The sequence below is a fragment of the Giraffa tippelskirchi genome, chromosome 1, assembly GCF_054371585.1.
Source record: "Giraffa tippelskirchi isolate mGirTip1 chromosome 1, T2T-mGirTip1v1.2.pri, whole genome shotgun sequence".
NCBI classification, from domain to species: domain Eukaryota; kingdom Metazoa; phylum Chordata; class Mammalia; order Artiodactyla; family Giraffidae; genus Giraffa; species Giraffa tippelskirchi.
The window spans coordinates 68,235,324-68,262,118 of NC_137275.1; the positions used below are offsets into that span (position 1 = coordinate 68,235,324).

The 26,795-nt window shown below is 35.8% G+C and overlaps 1 long non-coding RNA gene across 1 annotated transcript in view; it reads right to left on the reverse strand.

The window, feature by feature from the left end:
* LOC145527854 (uncharacterized) overlaps window positions 1-26,795 on the reverse strand; it is a 122,001-nt gene that overhangs the window by 66,939 nt on the left and 28,267 nt on the right. The window contains exons 2-5 of the long non-coding RNA XR_014069964.1: window positions 13,902-13,996; window positions 12,662-12,685; window positions 12,457-12,580; window positions 5,829-5,948 (exon numbers count right to left, since the gene is read on the reverse strand). This is a non-coding gene — a long non-coding RNA (uncharacterized LOC145527854). The remainder of the gene's footprint in view (window positions 1-5,828; window positions 5,949-12,456; window positions 12,581-12,661; window positions 12,686-13,901; window positions 13,997-26,795) is intronic.

Consider the following 26,795-nt stretch of genomic DNA (forward strand, 5'->3'; position numbering starts at 1 on the left):
TCAGGATTTTCTAATAATTACATATTATATGATTCTATAAAACTATCTCAAAATAAGTAAATAAAATGTTGATAAAGATAATGAGAAAAGTTAACAAATTCTTCACACTGTGGCAAATTTGACATACTCTTCTCAAGTCTTGACAGATTAAACTGGAAAAGATAATCAGTAAAAATGCAGAAAAGTTGAACTGAATTATAAATCTGAAGTTAATGGATATATCTGTATAAGATACAGCTGGAAATCTGAATCCAAAAATAAGAGAATATGAATTTTTCTCAAACATCTTAGACAATTACAAAAATTATGTCCTAGCTCTAATGTAGTTTTCAACACATTTCAAAATATAGCAAGATAAAAACACCATATGCTTACTCTGGCCACAAGTCCATTAAGAGCTCACAGACATTAGGCGCATACCCACTTCTGAATAGCTTGTGTATTATTAAAAAAAAAACTATTTCTAAATAATAACAAAAACTGTAAATTCAAACTTTTAGAAAGAAATTTATAGAGTGCTTATTCATTAAAAAAATAAAGAAAGAAAAGACAGATATTAATAGATCAAACAAAAATGATAGAACAAAATCTTTAGTTTAAAAGAAAGGGTAAAATAAACCAAAGAGCAGAATTAAAAATGCAATATAATTATAAAATTATTTTAGAAATATACAAAAGTTGGTTATTTGAAGCTACTGCTGGTGCTGCTACGTCGCTTCAGTCGTGTCCAACTCTGTGCGACCCCATAGACGGCAGGCCACCAGGCTCCACCATCCCTGGGATTCTCCAGGCAAGAATACTGGAGTGGGTTGCCACTTCCTTCTCCAGGACATGAAAGGGAAAAGTGAAAGTGAAGTTGCTCAGTCGTGTCCGACTCTTAGCGACCTCATGGACTGCAGCCTACCAGGCTCCTCCGTCCATGGGATTTTCCAGGCAAGAGTACTGAAGTGGGGTGCCATTGCCTTCTACTAATACATATATAAATCTCTGGGAGGACTGATCATACCAAAAGAGAGAAAAAATAAACAATATTAGAAATGAAATAGTGACATAAGTACAGACAAGCTTTAAAGATATTAAATAAATGGATGATGTTGGGAAAAAAAGTTCTTATTGGGTAACTATGTCACTCAGTGACTTAGGAAACACATGAAGAGAAGGAGGCTTGGGAAAATATAGTCAGACATTGCAGTAGAAGCTTTTGGAGACAATCGAATAATAGTGTCAGCCAGTTGTTTTACAAGCTTATAAGAAGGTTTATAGGAAGAGGCAATCAGCAATTGGTAAAATGTTTTTAAGTGTTTTCTATATGTCACTGATTCTCTTAAGCAATATATACATGTTTTCTTCATTTGTGGATAAAACACATTACTCTCATCTTTATTTCACAAATAACTTATCTGAGACACAGACAAGTAATTTCCCACCACATACCTAGTAATTGGCAGAATAAGAATGCAAACCTTGAACATAGGTCTACTGTCTCTAGAATTTGTGTTCTTAAACATAGTTCCTCAAATTTTTTGTCTGAGATGGAGATTTATAGATTGGGATCCATCATATTATAGATGGAAATTGATGCCCTAGAAGGAAAAAATATTAGCCAGTGGGATTATTTAAAATAAGAAGGTAATACAGTTTAGGGCAGAAATCTGAAGACTGCCACTAATTAAAGGGTAGGCCAAGGAGAAAGGAAGCTCACAAAAGAGGAAAATGAAACGGTCAAGGGAGTATAAGGCAAACCAGGTGAGCTCGGCAACAGATAAGTCATAGGGAGAGGGCATTTCAAGAAAGAAAGAGCAGTCAATAGTGTCAAACTCTGCCAAGTGTTCGGGTAGATAAGGCCTGGAAATTATTTATTGGATTTAACTACAAGGCCATCATTGCTGACATTGACAAGAGCAGGTTCAGCACAGTGGGGGCTGTTGAATCCAGATTTCAGAAGGTCGTGGAGTGAAAGGAGAAGCAGAAGTGGAGATAGAATTCAGACTTTTCTGATATGCTTCGTTGCGAATGGGAAGAGAAAAATATATTGGTTACTGAAGGAGAACACGGAGATGAAATTTTTTTTCCTCCCAAAGAGTGTCGTAAATGCTGATTAGAGGAATTAAATATAGTGGTAGGAATTAAACATACAGGAGCAAGGGGATAATTTGTCACCCACTTCCACTGTATTAATCTTCAAAGATGTTTATTAACATTTGTAATTCTCACCACTACTCTATGCAATAGGAATATTTCTATTTTTCATTTTACAGTGAAATTGTGAGCAGGAAGAGGTGAGGTCAAATGCTCATGGTTACTCAGTCAATTAAGGAGAAGTCATAGTTCAAATCTAGGCTTTGACTGGTCCATTAGGCCAATTATCTATGGATGAGTAACAAAGTAAAGCCTTTCAGAAGGAGCCAAAGGAATTCAGCCAATAAGCTGAAAGGTGGGTCTTAGTGCGAGGAGCATTTCTTACATTGCAATAGGAGGAAAAAGGTAATCTTGAACAGAAGCATGAATGTTTAAGGCTGTGGAGCTGAAAGTTCAGGGAGTTTCCATGAAAAGAATTCTGTTCTTACTGTGAAGTTGTCATTTAAGGACACCTGTGAAAAATGGGTGAGGTGATAGGGTTAGAGATTTGAAGCAAATGGTTTGACTTGTTACCTAGAGAAAAGAAAAAATGAGCTTCTTATGGACACAGTAGGACTGCAGGACAGCTATGAGCCATTTTATATCAATGACTGCAAATTAGTGACAATTCCAGTGTGCAAGACGGTATGTTTTTCCTCTAGCAGTACTTAGAAGATCAGAGCAGTAGTTAAGGACTTAACTTTGCAAACAATAGAAGGGATCACAGAAGAATGGAGTTGATGCTACTGACCAAAGACCAATTTGAAGTGATTCCTCTTAGAATCCAAGCTGGATAAGAAAGGCTGTCAAGATACAAATGTAAGCAGTGGCATAAGTAACCCAGGGCAGTGGTTCCTCATCTGCCTGCACAGCACTTCAGTTGCTTTTGTAAAATATCAGAGCATAAAGCCAAAGCCCAGCAGTTAGGAAACAGTTGATCTTTGATAAGACAAAAACCTATAGGACATTTTCTTCAAGTTCCCAGGGTGATGTGAATGTGCCCCCACCACAGTCACAGCCCTGGGCATTCCAGTTAGTGGGGGAGAAGTGATGTAGGGAGAGCAGAGATCCGGAACTGGAGGAATGGGAAGCTGGGGAGAGAGTGAAGTCATTGGCTTCATTATTTCAGGGATAAGGCTTGCCCAGATGGGGACAAAGTCCAAATGGCATCCGCATCGTGGCTTTTGGCTAGTATTGGCTGTGTCCTTTCTGTGGCCTAGAAGTCACTCTGGATCATGGTAGGATTTCATTGGAAAGGAAAAGTGTGAACTAAGGGCCATAGTCTTTAGTTGGGTAAGAGGGTTAACCCATATATTTATGGATGATAGCAAGGAAGAGGAGCTCAGAATGATTTAATCAAATAGCATGTATGTCAGAACTGGGGGGTTTGTTTTTGTTTTGTCATTGTTGCTGCTTTTTGCTTATGGAGATGAAGCCACAAGCATCAGAAGAAGCATGTTGGAGGTAGTTGGACTCTTGAATCTATACCTTGAGGTGTTCTGCAAGAGTGTAAAAACAGCAGTTGTTTTAAATCCACTTCAAAGAGTGGAATCCTCTCAGAAGGGCCAAGTTGTAGTTAAATCAGGTACAAAGAATAAGATCAGGAAAAAAGGCTGAGGTTGTAAAATAGCTATTTTAAATAAAGATGGAGGATTAATAGGAAAAAAAGTAAGTAAAGACTCGTCATTAAGATGAAAGACAAGAAACTGAAGGGATGAGAATATCTTGAAGAAGTAGATAATTGGACAGATTTAAATACTGAGTGTGAGCATTCACATTGAAACCACAAATAAGACATGGATGTACCTTACCACTAAAGTATTAACATTTTAACAATTCTAAAAGGACTTCAATTTATTGTAGTTGTTTTTCATTTGATTCTATTGCTTAATTATATCATCTATGTGAGTGTGGGCTTAGTCGCTTCAGTTCTGTCTGACTCTTTCTGATGCTATGGACTGTAACCTGCCAGGCTCCTCTGGGGATTCTCCAGGCATGAATACTGGGTTGCCATGCCCTCCTCCAGGGGAGCTTTCCAACCCAGGGGTCTAATTTATGTCTCTCAAGTCTCCTGCATTGATCAGGCAGGTTCTTCACTACTAGTGCCACTTGAGAAGGCCCTATATCATCTATACATAACAATTATGTTGTTTTATATTCATCAATATTTGTGCCTCCATTTCTGTTTATGTTGTCTTGCTATTAAATAAAATATCTTTGATATAGATTTTCTTTAATGTATAAGGAACTGGTTTCTTAAATGTTTATGAGAAACAGTTAATTTTGTGAAATACATTTTGGGCAACTTTCAAAATATTCACATAGTTTTCTCTTTTGAACAACTGATGATATATGTATATAATTATATTAATAAATGATAAGCAATTGCTCTTGAAATTTTTGGACCCATATCTAACATTGCTGTTTTAGTATGATATTAGGCACAAACTGATAGGGTTTTCTTGAAGGTCTTCAAATCTATAATTCTAAAACTGTGGCAATATGGTACACTTTTGTATGCAAATTGAAGTTTATGTCCTTTTGTTCACTTTATAAATTATTTTCTATGTTTTAAAACAGTCTAAATAACATTAGAATCACCTGTACAGAATTTTCCCATGAAATCATTTGAATTGCTTTCCCTGGCACCATTTTTAACAGACATTTTTTTTATATAGTTTCATATTTGCTATTGTCTCATTTGATTTTTATGTCTTAAGTTGCCTTTGATAATCAATATATATTTTTATATTATATAACATAATTTCAAATTTTTAGTTTATAGTAATTTTTACATCAAAATTAATATTGTCTGTGATTTTAATATAATTATTTTATTCTTAATGCTTTATATTTATGACTTACTTCCCTTTCATCTTCTTTCTTTCAATTAAATTTGCCAGGTTTGGCTATTATTTTTCATCTTTATATTTATTTTTGATTCTGATACTTTTTGATTTTCTACCTCATTCCCTTCTGTTAGTATTTCTTATTTATTAACTCCTTTCTGCTTTACTGATTTTTTTTGTTTTACTTTGCCATGAATTCTTATGTAATCATTCAGTTCTTTCATTTCCATTATTTCTTGTATAATAGATACTCATTTAAGTTTATAAATTTTCATCTAGGTGGTAATTTGTCTGCATTCCATTAATGTAATAGACTGCACTCTCATTTGCATTGTACCCTATACAGTGGTTATGACAAATTTAATTTCTGCTTTGAACTCTGAGTTATTTATGCTATTTTTATCTTCTAAGTATTTTTAAGCATATACTTTCCTTATTAATATTTAGTTCCCTTGCATCATAACCAAGATAATGTAGCCCATAAACTAATCTCTTTTTAAATTTCTTGAGAGTTTTTTTGGGGGAGTGGCCTATTCTATGCTTCCCTGGTGGCTCTGATGGTTAAGAATCTGCCTGCAATGAAGGAGACCCAGGTTCAATCCCTGGGTCAGGAAGGTTCCCTGGAGAAGGCAACAGCTACCCGTTCCAATATTCTTGCCTGTAGAATCCTCAAGGACAGAGGGACCTGGCAAGCTACAGTCTATGGGGTCACAAAGAGTTGGACACAAAAGAGCAACTAAGCATACACGTACCTATTATATTCACAGTTTTTGTAAAATATCTGTGATGCCCAGAAAGATATTTTTCTTTGTAGTATAGAATGTTTGGGCTTCCCCAATGGCTCAGCAGTGAAGAATCTACCTGCAATACAGAAGATGCAGGAGACACGGGTTCAGTCTCTGAGTCAGGAAGATCTGTTGGAGGAGGAAATGACAACCTGCGCCAGTATTCTTGCTGAGAAAATCTAATTAACAGATGAGCCTGTGGGGTTGAAAAGAGTTGTACATGACTAGGTGACTGAGCACACACACACATAGACGATTTTGTATGTATATACATTATGTATAATAAAATAACAATTATATTATTTGATATATTATAATGAAATAATGGCACCCCACTCCAGTACTCTTGCCTGGAAAATCCCATGGACAGAGGAGCCTGGTAGGCTACAGTCCATGGGGTCGCTAAGAGTTGGACACGACTGAGCGACTTCACTTTCACTTTTCCCTTTCATGCACTGGAGAAGGAAACGGCAACCCACTCCAGTGTTCTTGCCTGGAGAATCCCAGGGACAGGGGAGCCTGGTGGGCTGCCGTCTATGGGGTCGCACAGAGTCGGACACAACTGAAGCAACTTAGCAGCAGCAGCAGCAATGAAATGATATATTGTAATAGATATTAAATTTTTGAGCATAACTAATCAGCAGAAAACAAAATAGTATGTAGTATATAATACATATTATAAAGTCATGACTCTCATGTCCTGATTAACTAGATTTGTCAAACATGCATAATTGTGCTATTCATTTCCACTAATATAACATTTGGGCTTCCCTGGTGGTTCAGATGGTAAAGAATCTGCCTGCAATGCAGGAGACCAGGTTTTGATCCCTGGATCAGGAAGATCCCCTGCAAAAGGGAATGGCAACTCACTCTAGTATTTTTGCCTGGGAAATCCCATGGACAGAGGAGCCTGGTGGGCTACATTCCCATGGGGTCGCAAAGAGTCAAACACGATTGAAGGACTAACACACAATATAACATTTCAACTTGCATAAATTTTAAGCCATGTTTATTTGTCATGAGATATTTGTATTATTGTGACTTTATTTCCTTAAAATGACTATTTTTGTCTTATTAATATTCTGATTCTTGCTTACCTGACATTTACACTTACTTGAACATATATTTACTTATCCTATGTTTTTAATCACTGAGTTTCACTTATCTTTAAGTGTGTTTTTTTAAAATCCATATCATAGGCCAGGTCTTGCCACACTGCCAGGATCCATCCAGTGCAAAATCTCCAAGCCTTTGCCCTGCAGCCTCTTCAGTGTTCTCTCCTGAGACTCCTCCATAGACTCACCTTCCCTTGAAGATTTAATTTTGTCTTTTCTACCCTCAACTGCATTCTCTGCACTTCATTCACAATTTTCTCACGGTAATTTTATTATCACATTCGTATTTTTACATGTTTTTCCACAGTAGCTTTGCTCTCCTTGAAGACAACCATTATGACTTTGTTTCTGAAGTACCCAATAATGGACGCCAATAAATGCTTATGAGACAAACAAGTGAATAAATGAGTAGATGGAAGTGTCTGTAGGCAACATCAGGAAATGATGAGTGTTTTGCCCTTGTAGGCCTGAGAGATACTTCCTAAATAAGTTCCTATGGTTTATAGTCACTTATTAAGATCTTCAAATGAAGTAAATGAAGAAAAACACCAACCAAATCCTATAAATGTCAAACTTGAATGAAATGTTTTAATAACCAATAAATTGATTTTATATTGTGTAACTATACTACTTTTCTAGATTAAAAACACTGTTGAGTCTCTCTCGAACGCCCATGGGCATATTTGCCCTTGAAAGTCACATATTAAAATTAATGAAAGTTATGTTCAGTATTAAAGGGAAAAAGGAAATCATCTCCTTAATGTTGTGCTTTTCTTACTGTGTTGCAAATCATTTCATGGTTGAATAGGAATTTGCTCATCCAATATGCTTGCATACCCTGCAAATGTATCCTTTGATATGATATTATCACATATTATGCAATTTGGGGGCCATTTTTATGTTAAGCAACCCTATGGCTTTGAAATTTTCTTCCATTCACTTCAATCTGCATGTTTGGGAAGATATAGCAGACAGCATCACAGTGTTTATTCTTACTAAGATTTCCTGTTCCTTATGTTGATCCAGGTAGACATGATATGGCTCAGTTGTTGAATAATGTATACTATTTCAAACCTTGGAGCAAAGAATGCTACAAATCCTCTGCCTTGTAATTCTGTGGAAAGAACACTCCCTTTGTGTTCTAGTCCTATTACCAAATGTGTAAACTTCTATTATCTCTTTACCCCTGAGTCTCAACTTCTTTAACACATAAAGTGGATATGTTGTAATGGAGAAGTTGGTGTCTCATTGGGATCTTGAAAGGTGAATACAATAAGAAGTGCAGTGACAGGCAGCTGAAGGGGTTCTAGGCACAGAGTGCAGAATCAGGTAATACAAGACAGAAATTCACTGCAGGTATTAACCAACAAGCTAGACAATAGAGCATAATGTTAGAACATATTGCTTTGTGCCAAATTGTGGAAATGTGGAATGTTAACTTTTTTAAGCTGGCTTACTTATGTACTAATGTTGTCCCTTTATCAATTCTTTATAATGATCTGATTTTTTTTTTTTTTTTCAGATTTTGGTTCAATTTGCCTCTCACTTTTACCTGTATCTTATTTGACTTTTTATTGCTCATTTTCACTTTCTCCTCCTACATCCGACTTTTGTTGTTAGTTTGCTTTGCATTTCTGCTTTTCAATATTCCATCTCCAAAGGTCTAATGTCTACCTTTCTTTGGATACAAAAGAAAGAATGATAAAAAGTAACAGATATCATTGATATACACAATATTTGTCACTGGAAATGTTAAAGTACTCGGCCAAGAATATTTCGTAGATTTTTTTTCCCACTGCCACTATATAATGTATATGTAAACAAATGTACAATTTATTGTATTGTCTTTGCTGAAGACAAATATGTCGAAATGTCTGGAGAGAGTAATAATGTTTTATTCATATGTATACTCGCCAATTCATTTAATCATTAAAATGATATTTATTGAGCCCTTTCTGTGTGACAGTCACTGTGATAGGGGCTAAAGACATAGTCTTTATTCTCTAGACATTTGAGATCTAATGTGGAAAACAAAAGGACAGGTAAACACAGACTTATGTATGCAATTATAAATTGAGATTGATGCTATAAAGGAAGGACCAAGCTGCTATGTTAGACTTCCAAGACAGACATAATTTATATTGGGTGGTCAGCACAGGCCTATTGTAGAGTATGTTCTTAATTACAGGCCATGGCTTTACTTCAAGATAAGTAATTCTTTGGGAAATACTGATATCTCTTCAGCAACTATAGTGGCTATTATCTTTCAGGTCAACCACTAGGACGTTTTTTCCTAGTGGTTCCTGAACTGTTCATGTCATTAATGGGTTTTATTCAATTCAATTTGCTCTAGAAATGTATCAAGGTTACATCTTAATTTGGAGTTCTGAACTTGAAACAGAAAAATACATTTATTTTTTGCTTTAACTTAAATACAGTTTTGATTCAGGACCACTATTTTTCCTAAGTATGACAAATTGTAATACCTTTCTGTTTAGTCTTATATTAATTTTCAAGTATCAAAAATATTTATAAGAGTCAATTGAGTGGGAATTTGAGTTTCTAGGTATTTTCATTTTATTTACATTATCTCTGTCTTTACAAAAGTTCTGCAAAGTATATGATACCATCATTCTATTGATCAGAAAACAGTCTAGACATTTTAGCAACTTTCCTAAAATTAACATAACAAATGGTAAGTCCAAAGGTAAGCAATCAGCTATCTAAATCCCTAGTATATTCTTTGTACTCTGTTGTACTTCTAGTAACTCAAATTTTTGTGTGAACTCCAGAAGTGACCACTGTCATTTGAATTGTGTTCTCCCCAAAATGTATGTTGAAGTCCTAACCTCTAGTACCTTAGAATGTGATCTTATTTAAAATAGGATCATTTTAGATGTTATTAGTTAGGATAAGGTCATATTGTTATAGAATGAACCCTTAATTCAACATGGCTCTTGTCCTCGTAAAAAAGAAAATGTGAAGACGCAGACACGTGAAGGCAGAATGCCATGTGATCACTGAGCAAAAGTAGAAATGCTGTTAGCTGCATGCCAAGGAATGCCAAAGACTGCTTCCAAGTCACCAGATGTTAGAATAGACCAGGAAGGATTCTTCTCTATAGATTCCAGAGGAAGTATGGTCCTTACCACCTGATGCAGAAACTGACTTTTTGGAGCAAATGTAGCTAGGAGAAACAGAAAACAAAATAAAGGCATTACAGGTCCTTTGATCATAGCTGAAACCATTGACAGACATTCAAGTCAAATGCTTCTGGGGAGTCTGCCTATTTTCCCCCCACTGCCTCTTCTTTAGATGTAGACTGAAAGTGGGGCAGTCACTGGTTCTATTCGCCAGACTGATTCATCAATAAGTGTCTTCAATGCTTCACATGAGCTTCTTTATTTATTTATTTTTTTTGGTCTAAAGAAGAATGCTTGATCTTGCCTATAAACATGATCATGCTTTGTTCAAACAAAAATTTTTTTAATCATTAATCCATATATGAGGTTGCTGTATTAACTTCTTTGTTCAAATGTCATTTCCTCAGGGTCCTTTCCTCACCTCTTATCTCACTTTCAGCTCCTGTTACGTTCTATTTTCTCATTATGCCTTATTTAACATTTTATTTGTTTCTCTTCTTTTCATCTTTGCTTTGATGCTTCTTCCATTGTTTTGCTTTCTTCCCTCTACTTTCTTTAACTCTGTCTTATTCAGAACTGAATCCCTAGCATCTTGAAGAGTATCTGTGCTCATGAGTATGATCACGTATTCAAGAAGCATGAATTAAACAAATAATAGATGTAAATGTGCACATACTTAATAAAAGACATAAAAGCAATTATGCTTTCTGTAAATTGTAAACTACCAGTAGTATTACTTTATAGGGACTTGGATCACTAAAACAAAAAATAATCCAATTAATCAACAAGTTGCTTGTTTGCATCAGCCATGAGATATTTTCAACCAATGTAATTTTTTTGTACTATTTTGAGCAACATAGACAAAGTAAAAATGTGGTAAGACAATGGTTAGTAACTAATAAAATAATGGTATTCTTGTTGAAAAATGTTTACAAACCTGCAAATAGGTATAACATTTAAGCATGAGAAATTAGGTACATTTGAAAAAGTGCCGTATATATTAAGGTTCTTATCTTGGGCTCCTATACATCTAAAACTATTATTCTTAGACAGTTTTAAAAACCTACTAAAATGTCCATGCCGCGAACAGGTTAAAACCCCTCACCTAGAATGACCTCTGATGATGGTATTGAGTAATCTTAATGATTTATAGCTGTGACTCTAGTTAACACATAAGACTGAAGTCAGATACTGCAGGGTTTTGATAATTTTAAGTGAAAGATGTAAAAAAAAATGTATAATATGCCACTATTGTCAGTTTGAAGGGTATGATTTTGGAAATTACAGCATTTTTACCAAGTAGTCTTGGCTACGATAGAGGTCCTCTCTGTCCTCTTTTGTCAAGTTAGATTTGATGGATATTTCCAACTATTCATTAAATAATATCTAAATCATAAAGCAATAACTATCATATGACTCTCACATAACTATCTGTTTCCAAAAGAATTATAGCACTGATGGCTTTTAATGGCCATTTGCAATGCCAGAATACTCTTAGGTGATCTCCAGTGGAATCAGTCCAAATTGATTACCCAGTGGAATTGATCTTTAGTTAAAGGTCAAATTCAATTTTATCTTCAAAATTGAGAAGACTTGGATGTGAAGGTTGCCTCTTAATAATAATCTTTAGTGTAAAATTCACTCTATATTCATTTTTAAAAATCTTTAGGTTGAAGAAAAAGAATAATGCCATTTTTCTCCCACCCCCAAGTTTCAAAAGGGTTGACAGATTTCTATGGGGACAATCATATGGGAGATTCAAAACATCAATTTCATTCTATATAAAGGGCTTTAGAGAAAGTACCTATCAAACTGCAGCAAATAAGACTTACTAATGCTTCACCAAAGATTTAAGTTTGCTCATTTAATCAAATGCAACTGTTGAACAGGCATAGACACTTTCATTGGGGGCTTGACTTTTTCAAACTTAGATTACAGAGAATTAGAGAATGCATCTTTTTTTTCCTGCAAATAAGTTCAGTTCAGTTCAGTTTAGTTCAGTTGCTTAGTCATGTCCGACTCTTTGCGACCCCATGAATCGTAGCACGCCAGGCCTCCCTGTCCATCACCAACCCTCGGAGTTTACCCAAACCCATGTCCATCGAGTTAGTGATGCCATCCAACCATCTCATCCTCTGTAGTCCCCTTCTCCTCCTGCCCCCAATCCTTCCCAGCATTAGGGTCTTTTCCAATGAGTCAACTCTTCGCATGAGGTGGCCAAAGTATTGGAGTTTCAGCTTCAACATCAGTCCTTCCAATGAACACCCCGGACTTATCTCCTTTAGGATGGACTGGTTGAATCTCCTTTCAGTCCAAGGGACTCTCAAGAGTCTTCTCCAACACCACAGTTCAAAAGCATCAATTCTTCGGCGCTCAGCTTTCTTCACCGTCCAACTCTCACATCCATACATGACCACTGGAAAAACCATAGCCTGACTAGACTGACCTTTGTTGGCAAAGTAATGTCTCTGCTTTTAAATATGCTATCGAGGTTGGTCATAACCTTCCTTCCAAGGAGTAAGTGTCTTTTAATTTCATGGCTGCAATCACCATCAGCAAGTAAAGTGGTTCTCAAAACAGGAGAATGAAAGTAATCACTAAGTCGAGCATGTCCACTTGCTTTTTCCGAAGTCATCTGTTAAATAACTTACTGCTGTGTGTTGATAGAGAAGTCCCTTCATGTGGAAAAAAAGTAGAGTGAATCTCTATGAATCATTTCAATCTTAATAAAGCCTATGATAAATCCTAATCTTTCTACCATCCTCCCTATAACCGACTTTCCTCCCAGTTCTTTCATACCTTGTTCTCTTTCTCACACACTCATCCTCACAGCACCTCTACCTGTTTCAAATCTTGACTTCAGGGCCTATTCTCAGTTCTGCAGTTTGAATGTGTGCATGCTCAGTCACTTCAGTTGTGTCTGACTCTTTGCAACCCTGTGGACTGTAGCGTGCCAGGCTCCTCTGAGCATGGGATTCTTCAGGCAAAAATACTAGAGTGGGTTGCCATGTCCTCCTCCAGGAGCTCTTCCTGACCTAGGGACTGAACCTGGGTCTCCTGCATTGCAGATAGATTCTTTACCACTGAGCTACTGGGGAAGTCCACAATTTGAATTCTCCTTTAAAAACAAAGGTTAGATCTTGCTGCACCTCCACACAATACCCTACAGTGGCTCTCACTGCAATGAGTATAAGCCCAAGTTCTTACAAAGTCTTATCTGATATCCTATCCTAATATCTGTCTATTACTATGAATAATCTGTTAAATAAATGTGTTGAATGAATTAATCTACCAGAAAATCACATTGACTTTACCTTCAAACTATATCTTGAATCTGATCATTTCACACTATGTTTTCAACAATTCTGTTGTGACTAAGTTAGTTTTAGCCATCATTATCATTTGCGTGGATGATTGCTATTAACTTCTTGAATAGATTTTATTTGTACATTTACTTGCCCTCCTTTAATATATTCTAAAATACACACACACACTATAAAACAACCAAATATAATAATAACAAATTAAAGTTAGATCAGTTTGTGTCACAGTTTCATCCCCCACCATGTCAATGGTTTTCTTTTATTCGCACTGAGTAAAACCACAGTCTTTACAGTGGACCTTCAGGTCCTACAGAACCTATGACCACCCCACTTTAAATTTCAAAGTTCTCCAACATTGCTATCCTCCTTGCTTTACTATTTATAATTATTATTGCTATGTTTCATTAATTTTGCAGATTTATTTTATTCACTGTCATTCCCAACTAAGATGTAAGCTTTACAAGGCCAATGTTTTTTATCTACTTGTTCACTGCAGTGTTCTTGTGGCTTATAAGTCTTGACACATGGCAGACACGCAATAATTGCAGGGGAAAAATAAAACACGTACTTTTGACACATCTCAGCCTTCCAAATGGAAACCAGAGAATAAGATTTGGTTTGTCCTCAGGCATCAAGCAAAAGGGAGAAAGATGTAGAGAAGACCTAATGAGGCAATAGATGACATACAGAATAATAACATTGGTGCTTTTTAACGATATAACTGAAAGAGACTGAACAACATCTCAACCACTGCTCTTCATAGTCATATGTATATTTAAATTGCTTAAATATAAAACCACAAATTGGGCTTCCCAGGTGGCAAAGTGGTAAAGAATCTGCCTGCCAAGGCAAGACATACAAAAGACGTGGTTTCAATCCCTGGGTCTGAAGCTCCCCTGGAGTAGGAAATGGCAACCTGTTACAGTATTCTTGCCTGGAAAATCCTGTGGAGAGAGGAGCCCTGCAGGCTACAGTCCATGGGGTCACAAAGAGTCAGACATGACTGAGCGACTGAGCAAACACACACAACTATTCACCTAACTTGAAGCTAACGCTCATTCAGCTTCTGAGACTGGCCTTAGGTTTCATAGTGTATAAGACTTCTTGGATACTTGGAAGCACATATTATTCCAGTGTCACTAAAGGAGGATTCATTTAATAGGTAATTTTGCTGTAAAGTGGATGAATTTGTGATTGTAAATGACTTTAACAAACAAGTAAGATCAAGTAGTTGAAATAATTGGGGTAGAAATAGTTAAGGCAAAGTGCTAGAGCATAATGACGGTTTACTTTAGGTACTATGGGGAAGATATTTCTGAAAAAATGCTGTGACCCTAGATTTGAGTGATGAAAAGAAATCACTTGAAAGTTGTAACATAGGAAGAGTATCTTAGGCAGAGAGAAGAGAGAGTGTACAGACAAGTTTGTGTTAAAACAAAACAAAAAAAACCTCAGTGGACTCAGAATACAGAGTGTGAGTAGAATTAAGAGAGGAGGATATGAGATGTAAAGATAGGCAGGGACCAACCAGATGATTTGTGACATTTTATGCCATTGAAGGAGTTGATATTTTATTCAAAACATAGCAAGAAGTCATTGTAGGGCTCTGAAATAGGCATGACACACTCTGATGTATATTTCAAAAATATTCTCTGGCCAATCTTTAAAGACCATTACAACTGTTTGTTGTTATTGTCCAGTTGCTCTGTCATGTCTGACTGTTTGTGACCCCATGGGCTGCAGCACACCAGGCTTCCCTGTCCTTCACTATCTCCCTGAGTTTGCTCAAACTTGTGTCCATTAAGTCAATGATGTCATCCAACCATCTCATTCTCTGTCGCCCCCTTCTCCTTCGCTATCTTTCCTAGCATCAGAGTCTTTTCCAATGTTCAGCTCTTTGCATCATGTGGCCAAAGTATTGGAGCTTCAGCTTCAGCATCAGACCTTCCAATGAATATTCAGGGTTGATTTCCAATAGGATTGACTGGTTGATCTCCTTGCTGTCCAAGGGACTCTCAAGAGTTTCTACAGCACCACAGTTTGAAGGCATCAATTCTTCGGCCCTCAGCCTTCTTTATGGTCCAACTCTCACTTCCATAGACGACTACTGGAAAAATCATAGGTTTGACTATATGGACCTTTGCATCGCTTTACATCCCACTTTTATATCATTTGACTTAGCAGTCTCATGAACAGCATGTTGTAGGAATTTGTTTTAATTTTTTTTTGTTCTTCTTAACATTTCTCTATTCTACTTGAATTCGCATCAACAAGCTTATTTTGACTTCTTCATGCTATCTCTTTTTTTTAAGAGATCTCCTTCTGAATATTCCCACCTTTTATATAGTTGATGAAGTTCTATTAATTGCAGTTTAATTTCTTCTAGTTGCTTGTATATTATACATTCCACTTCTCTTACTATATGCAATTTGTGGGATTTAAATTTAACAAAAATAGTGATTAGGAGCATAAATTCTAGAGTCAAATTCAAAGATTCTAGTCCTTGCTCTACCATTTAACTACCTGTGTGATTTGTGGCAAATTAACTCTCTGTGCCTTAGTTCCCTTATCAGTAGATATAACAGTACATTATTCATAGGTTTATTGGAAAGGTTACATCAGTTTATACATATAAAGCTCATAGTGCTTGATATATTTTAAGTACTCTAAAATTTTTTTTTCAGTAAATGTTAATACATTGTAGAAATTGAAATGTAACCTCCAAAAAGACATGTCTACATGTGAATGTAACTTTATTTGGAAAAGAGGTCTTGGTAGATATAATTTGCACAAGAATCTAAAGATGATATCATTCTGGGTTAGGATGGGCTCTAAAGCCAGTTATGGGTGTTTTTACAAGAGACCATGAAAGACACACAGAGAGCAGCAATGAAGGTGGAGATGGAAATGACACATCTACAAGCCAGGGAACACCTAGAACTGCTGGCTGCCACAAAAAACCTAGTAGAGAGGCATGGACTGTATTTCTCCCTCAGAGCCTCCAAAAGGAACCAACACTTCCAACACCTTGGTTTTGGAGAACTGTGAGAGAATGAATGTCTGTTGTTTTAAGTCATTCAGTTTGTAATAAATTATTATAGCAGCAGTTCAGTTCCTGGGTCAGGAAAATCCTTTGGAAAAGGGATAGTCTACCCACTCCGGTATTCTTGGGCTTCCCTTGTGGCTCAGCTGATAAAGAAACTGCCTGCAATGCGGGAGACCTGGATTCAATCCCTGGATTGAGACGATCCCCTGGAGAAGGGAAAGGCTATTCTGGCCTGGAGAATTCCATGGATTGTACAGTCCGAAGGGTCACAAGGAGTCAAACACAAATGAGCAACTTTCACTTCACTTATTATAGCAGCTGCTGCTAAGTTGCTTCAGTTGTGTCCGACTCATAGATGGTAGCCCACTAGGCTCCTCTGTCCCTGGGATTCTCCAGGCAAGAACACATTTTGTTATAATTTTGTGTTGTCTCCATATTTTTACAAATCATCCCTTAACTGTTATATTACAATTCACAACTAGTGTATTAATAATTACTTAGTCATATAATTTATAGATGTTTCATTCCATAATATTTATAAAGTCCACATCTTTTCTCTTGGATTTATTTTTGGTTTGTAAGAATATATACTCAAATAATTCATTAAGAAAAACTTGGTGAGTGGAAAATGTTCCTTTCTTACATAACGATAATATCTTTATCTGGTCCTCACACTTAACTGCTGTTCTGGCTGAGGACAGGAAACAAGATTCCAAGCACTCTTTTCCCAGAATGCTGGGATGATGCTTCTTGCTTCAGGCTCTCTTTGTTGCTGCTGCCATTGGATTCTCATTACCCATTTAGATAATCTGTATTCATCTTTATTTATTTATTTAGTTTTAGAATTTCTTTTTTCTCCTAGCACTTGGTGAGTTTATTTAGCCAGAAATATCTTATTAGTTCTGAAAACAAAATTTTCATTTCCTCAAATAGGATAGGTTGAATCTCCTGGCAGGTGAGTGAGTCCTTCTCTTAGCCGGGAAGTTCCTTATCATTTCTGTCTGCCTTTATCACTTGCTTACATTTTAAGCCTTTACAATTACTTTGGGATTTCTTCTTCTGAGAAAATTTTGGAGTCAGATGCTGTATGACTGGGGAACTGATGCAAAATTTGTCTTTGAAATAATTCCCAGGTGAAATATCCAGACCCTTCTTTCAGATTCTGTCCCTTTTAGATCTCTTCTCATTATCCTTGCATTCTTCCAGATAAATCCTTTGTTTTATAAATACTCCCTGACACCTGATGAAGTTACAGAGGCTTTATATCTGCTTGGGTCTCAGTGTCAAGCTCCAGAAATGCTTACCATTCTGTTGTGCTAGCGACACCTCTCTTAACTTTCCGAGGTTAACTATGAATTTATTTTTATAGTTTGCCAATGAAACTGATGAGATTTGCATTAAAAGAGAGTTAAAATTTTTTGATTGAACATCTAGAATTAGAATAGAGGTGAATTTCTGGGAGAAGTTAATGACTTAAGTTTAAGCCATCTGCAGTAGTTTAGCTGGATTTGCTATATTGATCTGAGGTTGGGAGGGAGGTCTAAATTGAAGATAAAGACTGGGAAGTCATCAACCAATAAAGTGTAGTGGGATAATGAGAGCAAATGAGATTATTTATAGAGAGCAGAGAGGAGGTAGCCAAAGATACACTCCAAAGATACATAGCCCTCCCTCCATAATTTCAAAACAAAGATATTTTTACTGTTTTAATACAGATTGGAAATTCCCATTATGTAAGACAACATGTAACAATTAGGTAATTTAAAAAAAGATAATATGTTGGGTTTTTTTTTTTTTTCTATTAGAAGGTTTTAAAATAGAGAATTTTCTGGTGGTTCAGTGATTTGGATTCCTCTCTTCCATTGTGAGAAGACCAAGTTTGATCCCTGGTTGGGGAACTAAGATCCTGCAAGCTGTGTTGCACAGGAAAAAAAAAAAAAAAACACAAAAAAGAAGATTTGAGAATAGAAATTCTAAGGTTGTTGGAGCCCTAAAGTTGAGTTTATAAGATGTGATGGTAGTAAACTTCCACAAATCTATTACTTTTCCTATAAAATGGGTGTGCAATGCCTAGTATAAATTTATATGTATAAAATGTAATGTTTATACTCTGATGCTATTACGATTATTACTAGTGTGATCATCATCATCATCATATCTAAAGCAGCATGGCATGTACAGTTCCAAACATATATTGCAGGAAAACCAGTGGAAAATGCAGATTATGGGAAGATCACGTATGTGTGTCTATGGTCATGTACCTACTTTCTGCTTTTTACTTATTTTTTCCTACTTTACTCTCTCTTTACTTAAAAACTCAACCTGAGTGCCAATTTTTCAAAGATGATTTAAAAAAGCAGAGAAATTATTCTATTATGTTTATGATTTCCTTAAAGCATATTTATATACAGAACTTGAAATCATTAGAAGAAATGTGGATAGCTACTTTTCCTTTTCTGCTCAATTATACACTCATTTTTGGGGAAAGGTGACAGAAATATCAGCGCCTTTTAAAATGTACATTCACTAATTTCAAAATAGAATTGCTTAAACTGCTCAGAAGAGTCTTTAGAATCTTCTGTTGGCAACACAGTTCAGTACTACTGCCAAGTCTTCCGTATTTCATGGAATTATTGAAAATGCATTCCTGGCACATATCCACCTTCCCACAGACATTCACGCATTCAACATAGATCTTTAGTCATGTGGCCTCTGATGGGCCCTATAATTGACATGTGTATTTCAGAAGGAGAAGAATAAAAGAGAAGGTCCAGCTCTCATGGAGCTTCCAGTCTAGCAGGATTTCACAGATGTAAACAAGCAATCAAATGAAAGATGATGGTAGAAATAATGCTAAACATCCAAACAAACTAACACCATGAGAGGGACAGTGTGAAGTTATGCTTTTCTGATAGGATTTGATGATACTCTGTGAATGTCTGTGTTTTCCCATAGGTGTTTCATTTGTCAGTTTGATTTTCTATTTTACTTGAAGTCAATCCAGGATAGACACTTGCCATGAAATATCAAGGAAGAGGTCTTAAAGAAGAGGCAAGGAGGGGCCCCACTGACTCAAAATAGAGATGCTCACAGCAGAGTATATGGCCAGTGACTCAAGATTCTCAGGAGGAGGAGAAACAGTTAGGTGAAAATGACGTAAAGATTAAAGGAAAGGTTATTTTAGGAGTTTGTCATGAACAGGTACACACTACTATGTATAAAATAGGTAAACAACAAGGACCTACTGTGTAACAGCGGGGATTATATTCAGAATCTTGTAACAACCTACGATAGAAAAGAATCTAAAATTTATATATATATATATAAATTTATTTATATATATATAAATAAATTTATATATAAATATAAATTTATATATATATAAATATTTATATAAAGCTGAATCACTTTGCTGTACACCTGACACTAACATAACATTGTAAATCAACTATACTTCACCTTGAAAAAAAAGAAAGAATGAATGCAATGCATGATAAAGAACTTTTAGACTTGAATTCCAGAAACAGTAAAGATGAAGAGAAACTGACCTAGCACTTATTAGTTAAGGCCATTCATAGCTCAATCATCTATGACCATTTAATCAGCAAATACACACACACACACACATATACATATATTTATATATATATATATTTATGCTGATTTATTGATTCATATATTTTATACAGGGCTTCCCAGGTGGTGCTAATGGTAAAGAAACTGCCTGCCAATGCATGAGACAGAAGAGATGTGGATTTGATCCCTGGGCCGAGAAGATCCCTTCGAGGAGGGCATGGCAATCCACTCTATTATTTTTATGGAGAATCCCATGGAGAGAAAACCCTGGTGGCTATAGTCTATAAGATTGCACAGAATCAGACATGACTGATCCAATTTAGCATGTATGCGTGCGTGCATATTTTATACAAATACATATGATACATATTGTATTTAATTTTTCTATAACTTGTTTTCTTATGCTTCCTATTATTGTGGTTTATCAGAAAAAATGATATGATTTTTTTAAATTCTCATAATACATTTCCTACACTATTTAATTTCTCTTGAGAGAATTCATCTTGATTGAAAATTTCTGAATGACCTATTGCTTTAGCCAAATCAACAAGTTATTTCTCAAATTGAGAAACATACATTATAAAAAACAAGTGAGATGAGGGAAGGTGAGCCATGCTGCGGTGCAGAATCAATGTCAGCAATCAAGGAGCAACATCAGACAGTGTCAAGATGCAAGAATTCAAAAAAAAGGAAGATGAGGGCTCTAAAAGATGAGAGGTAGGAAAGACCAAGCACCCTCTTGAACATTTTCCCTGTGTTGTAAAGCCAATCTTATCTTGAAGAAGGCCACCATATTTCTTACATTTTAGTCATTTATCTCACATAACTTGATGCTCACTAAGTCAGTTTTAAAATAAATTCAGATGTTTAGGTAGTTTCCTAAATGATATTGCCTTTATTTTTGCTATTTAAAATCTATGCTAATCAATTTGGATTACTCTTGACTATGTGGGATATATGGAATAGCCAGTGTCTTTGGGAGTAAAAGACTCTTTTTACATTTTATATCAACAAGATTTTCCTACAACTGCAGCACGTCTCAATACTTGATATCTTATGCATACCCCATTTAGGACAGAGCTCCTAAATAAAAACTCTCAGCATTTGCTCTTTTGCTCATCTTATCGGCATTACTGTAAAACATGGTTCATTCTCATTCCACAGAAGCAGCAGAAATTCTACCCTCATCTTTTTATATTGATTTGATGGGTATAAAATGCAGGTAAATCTTGATATCCATGTTGTTGTTTCATTGAGATGGAAAGCTATTGTCGTTGCAGGAAGCAGATATCCATATGCTTTTTAAAGTAGCTCAATCCTCTGAAAAACACTTTTTCTGTTTCAGTTTCCAGATATTCTGTAAAGTATCTCTTCTCAAAATGGAACTGGTTTCCCCCTTTAAACTAACAGACTACATTTGCTAACATACATGAGGCTAACACTATTGAGATATTCAAGTCAACGGTAAGATACGCCAGAGGTCCATGTCCATGATATTCACAAATCAAGATGGGTAGTCCAACACATAAAAATGGGATATTTTTCAGATGTGCCTTTGTAATATAAATTTTAGCAACTTGGGAACATTACTCATAGATCTGTTGTTCCAGTTTAGCAATCTCTGTTAACTTCCTCCAACTATATGTGAGGTGCAGTGGTGAGCAAGTGGAGACAGACTTCTTAATTCCATAATAAATATATTCTTTAATTGTTTATGCATGTATACGTGCGTGCTCAGTCACTTCAGTCATGTCTGCCTCTTGTCACTCTATGGACTGTCGCCCACCAGGCTCCTCAGTCTATGAGATTCTGCAGATAAGGATACTGGAGTAGGTTGCCATGCCCTCCTGGGAAAGATGGAGGGCAAGAAGAGAAGGGGGCGACAGAAGATGAGATGGCTGGATGGCATCACTAATTCAAGGGACATGAGTTTGAGCAAACTCAGGGAGGTAGTGAAGGACAGGGAAGCCTGGCGTGCTGCAGTTCATGGTGTTGCAAAGAGTTGGACATGACTTAGCACCTGAACAACAGTTCTTGCTTTGCAGACAGATTCTTTACTGCTGAGACACCAGAGAAGTCCCTTAATTGTTTATACTTAATGCTAAAATGTCACAGCCAGAGAAGAAGTTGAAACCTGGTGTCAGCTTCCTGTACAGCATTAAGAAATTCCAGGTATCCTCAAATTCTACAGCTACTAAAACCTAAATATGCTCATAAAATTCTGCTTTAAAACTCCTTCTCAGTATAAGTTAACATCACAAGGGAGATTAAGTGATAGAGACCAGAATGATAGTGTCTATCACAAATCTAAACAAATTTCCAGATGGACATAATACAGGGGATAGAGTTGCAGTAGTTAAAATCATAATAATTCAAACTTCCCTGAAATGATGACATCAAACAAGATATTAGGAAATATAGTGAAGTCAAATAAGGATGAATTTTTAAAATTTCACCCTCAATTACTCTCCATGAATTTTGGAATGTAGGTTAAAATATTAAACATATACAGAAAAATGACTGCCTCAAGACATTAAAATTATATTTTCTCAGAGTAGAAATAGCATCTAGGATATAGTACAATAAATTTAAAATAATAACTTTAAAATGCTGAGAGAAAATAATTGCCAACTTAAACCCAACTTCATTGTCAAAAAATACAAGCAAAATCATTAAAAAAAGAGTTTACTACCACTTGTTGCTGTTCAGTTGCTAAATCATGTCTGACTCCTTGCTTCCCCATGAACTATCACTAGACCATCACTAAAATAATCACTGAAGACTGAGGGAAGGAGGAGAAGAAGCTGACAGAGGATGAGACGATTGGATGTCATCACTGACTCAATGGACATGAGTTTGAGCAAACTCAGAGAAAAGTAGACAATAAGCCAGAAGCAGAAATAGAGATCTCTCCATAAGAATAAATTGTTTTAGTTTAAAAAACTATATGACAATTCAAGACATAAAAGCTTTATGATATAGTTTCATAATACACAAATAAATACTTACAGTTTTAAAACGGAAAGGGCAAATGAAGAAAGTATTGTCATAGCAAGAGAGTTTAATATTCATTTATTCAGCCATTGTTAAACCAAGTGGACAAATTAGTGAAGTTCAGTGGCTATAAAGTTAAGGTTATGCAAAATGAATATGTTCTAGAGATCTGCTGTACCACATAGTGCCTATATTTAGCAATATGGTGTTGTGCACTTAACAATTTTAAGAGGCTAGATCTTGATAGCTTAGGGTGAACGGTGTCAGATTTGTGATCTCCGCTTCTGGACCAGGGGCCAGGCTTGATCACTCAAGAGCTTTTGTGTAGCAGAGTTTTATTACAGTGAAAATGGGCTGGAGAAAGCTTCTGACAGACATCACAAGGGGGTGGGAGAGTGCCCCCTCACTAGTCTTAGCAAGAGAGCTATATGCTTTTTTAATTGGTTATTACAATAAATCAAAAGAATGTCTCAAGGTTGTAAAGATCTTACCAGACCCACTCCCATAATATACATTTTAAGATAACAGGATTAATCTGAGGGTTCTCAAAAGGAGAAACATGCCTTCAAGCAGGATACATTGTTGCTATATAATCCTTAGTACAGAGTTTAAACTGAGTTGTCCTGTAATCATCAACTCTGGGCTTAAATAAAAACAAAACAAAATAACATTTTATGTGAGGAAGGCTAAGGAATGTAGAAAAAAGCATTTATCCTTTTCTCCTCCTTGAGAATTCCAGATCCCTCTCTCCTCCTCAGGGGACCCTGGACTTTTTATCAACCTACCTAGAAATTGACTCTCTCAATCTCATGTTACAAATTCTTAACATTCACATGCACACATACAAAGGAAATAGAATACAACAATAAGAGAACAAATAACCTTTTTGAAAAAGGAGTCAAACCCCTTAACAAACACTTCACCAAAAAAGATATACAGATGGCAAATAAGCCTATGAAAAGATGCTCTACATCTTATGCCATCAGGAAAATGCAAATTAAAACCACAATGACATATTACTACACAAGTATAAGAATGGCCAAAATCCAGAACACTGGCAACACTAAATGCTGGTGAAGATGTGAGACAGGAACTCTTATTTGTCACTGGTGATAATGCAAACTGGTACAGCCCCTTTGTAAGACAGTTTGACAGTTTCTTACAAAACTAGAGATATTCTTACCATAAAATTCAGCAATTAACTTTTTGATATTTACTTGAAGGAGTTGAAAACTTGCATACACACAAAAACTTGTGCATGGGAGTTTATAGCAGCTTTATTCAAAGCTATCGAAATTCTGAAAGCAACCAAGACTGAAGTCAGATTCTTTACTGTCTGAGCCACCAGGCAAGCCCAGTTTATAACAGCTTTATTCAAAACTGCCAGAATTTTGAAAATAACCAAGATGTCCTCCAGTAGCACTTCAGCCGTGTCCAACTCTTTGCAACTCCATGGACTGTAGCCCACCAAGTTCCTCTGTCCATGGAATTCTTCAGGCAAGAATACTGCAGTGGGTTGCCACGCCCTCCTGCAGGGGATCTTCCTGACCCAGGGATCGAACTTGCATCTGCTGTGTCTCCTGCATTACAGATGGGTTCTCTACTGCTCAGCCACTGAGCAGTGGCTTAAAGATGGGGAAGCCCATCTTTCAGTAGGAAAATGAATAAATCATCTGTAGTATATCCAGACAATGGAATATTATTCAGTGCTAAAAAGATATGAGCTACCAAGCCACGAAAAGACATGCTTAAATGGAACCATAAATACATATTACTAAATGAGAAAAGCTAATTTGTAAAGACTGTATACTATGTAATTCCAAATATTTGACATTTTAAAAAAGGCAAAAATATGGAAAAGTAACAATATCAGTGGTTTCCAGGAGTTAGAGTTGAGGGATAAATAGGTGGAGCACAGAGGAATTTAAAGTGAAAGTGAAAGCCACTCAGTCATGTCCGACTCTTTGTGACCCCATGGGCTATACAGTCCATGGAATTCTGCAGGCCAGAAGACTGGAGTGGGTAGCCGTTCCTTTCTCCAGGGGATCTTCCCAACCCAGGGATCAAACCCAGGTCTCCTGCATTGCTGGTGGATTCGTTACCAGTTGAGCCACCAGGAAAGCTCTGGGACAAATTTAAGAACAGCAAAAGTACTCTGTATGACACCTTATGATGGATATATGTCATTACATACTTTTCCAAACCCGTAGAATAAACCATAATGTAAATTATGAATTTTGAGTGACTATGATATGTAACCATAAGTTTATCAATTGTAACAAATGGATCGCTCTGGTGGGGATGTTGATAATGGGAAAGGCTATGGCTATGTGATGTCAAGGAACATATGGGATACAGCATATCTCTATATCTTCCTCTCAATTTTGTTGTGATCCTAAAACTGCCATTAAAAATAGTTTTAAAACAAAAAGGAAGGAGACATAGGAAATCTTTTTGAGGTGATGAATATGCTTAATACCTTGATTTTGGTGATGGTATTGTGAGAGTATGCATATGTCCAAACTCAATATGTATACATTAAATCCATGTAATTTTTTTATACTAAGTATATCTCAATAAATCTAGGGAAAAAATTACAAAGAATTTGTACAATTTGATCAGCTAAATACATAAACAACTCAGCTCCCAACACCCAGTAAGGGTGTTTGTCTAGTTACTGGGCCATGAAATATGTATGTCTCAGCAAACCTCAAAGAGTCATTATCATTCAGAGCATATTCTAAGACCACAGTGCAATTAGGTGAGAAATTAATAATAAAATTTAACTTTAAAGTGATAATAAATTTGGAAATTGAAAACTACACATTCCCAAATAACTCATGGGTCAAAGAAAAATATAAAAATGGAAATGCAAAAATTCTAAGAATTAGATTGATAATTAAAATGCTACACATCAATAATGAAGGCTACATTTAAAGATATTAACTCAAATGTTTATATTGGAAAAAGCTAAATGTTTGTTAGAAATTAGATGAGGAGCACTAGAATAAACTCAGCAAATATTAAAATAAGTGAATTTAATAAATATAAGGGATAAAATAATGAGAATTTATAAAGCTAATTTACATTATTTGAAAAGGCTGATAGAGTAGGTAAACTTGCTTAACAACTGATCAGAAAAAGAGAGAGAAAAATTGAATAAACCATTGTTGGAACATAAAAAGGGACTATAGCTTAAATAACACACTCAAGATTTAAGAGACAAAAAGAATGTACAATTAAAAGTCATGACAACAAATATGAAAATTTACATTAAATTTACAATTTCTAGCAAAGTAGAACTCACCAAACTCTCTGGAGGGTAGAAGAAATAATTATTCTACTACCATTTAAAAAATGCATCAGTAGTTAAAATCCTCTATTAGAGAATAAACCAAATCTCCAAAATTTTATAAGCAAGTTCAGTTAAACATTCAAGAAATAGTTGATTACAGAATCATTCAAGTTTTTTTTAAAATAAAAACAGAAGAGGCAGGGAAATAATTCATTAAATTTTATGAAGCCAGCATTACCTTTATATTAAAACAAGACAGACAAGAGGTAGCACTGCAGAGGAATTTTATAGGGTGATATTAATCTTGGTTACACCTACAAAAATCTCAAAAATGTACATTGACAGAATAATCCATCAAAATCCATCTCAAGAATGCTAGGATCATTTAATTTTAGGAAAGCTCTTAACATAATTCATCCTATTAGCATATCAAAGATGAAAAAAAGCTATACTAACATGAAAATAGAGGCATAAATTATAGTAGGTAGAATTTATCCACATCCATGATAAAAAGTTTTAACAAGCCATGTCTTAAAAAGATGATGATTGTC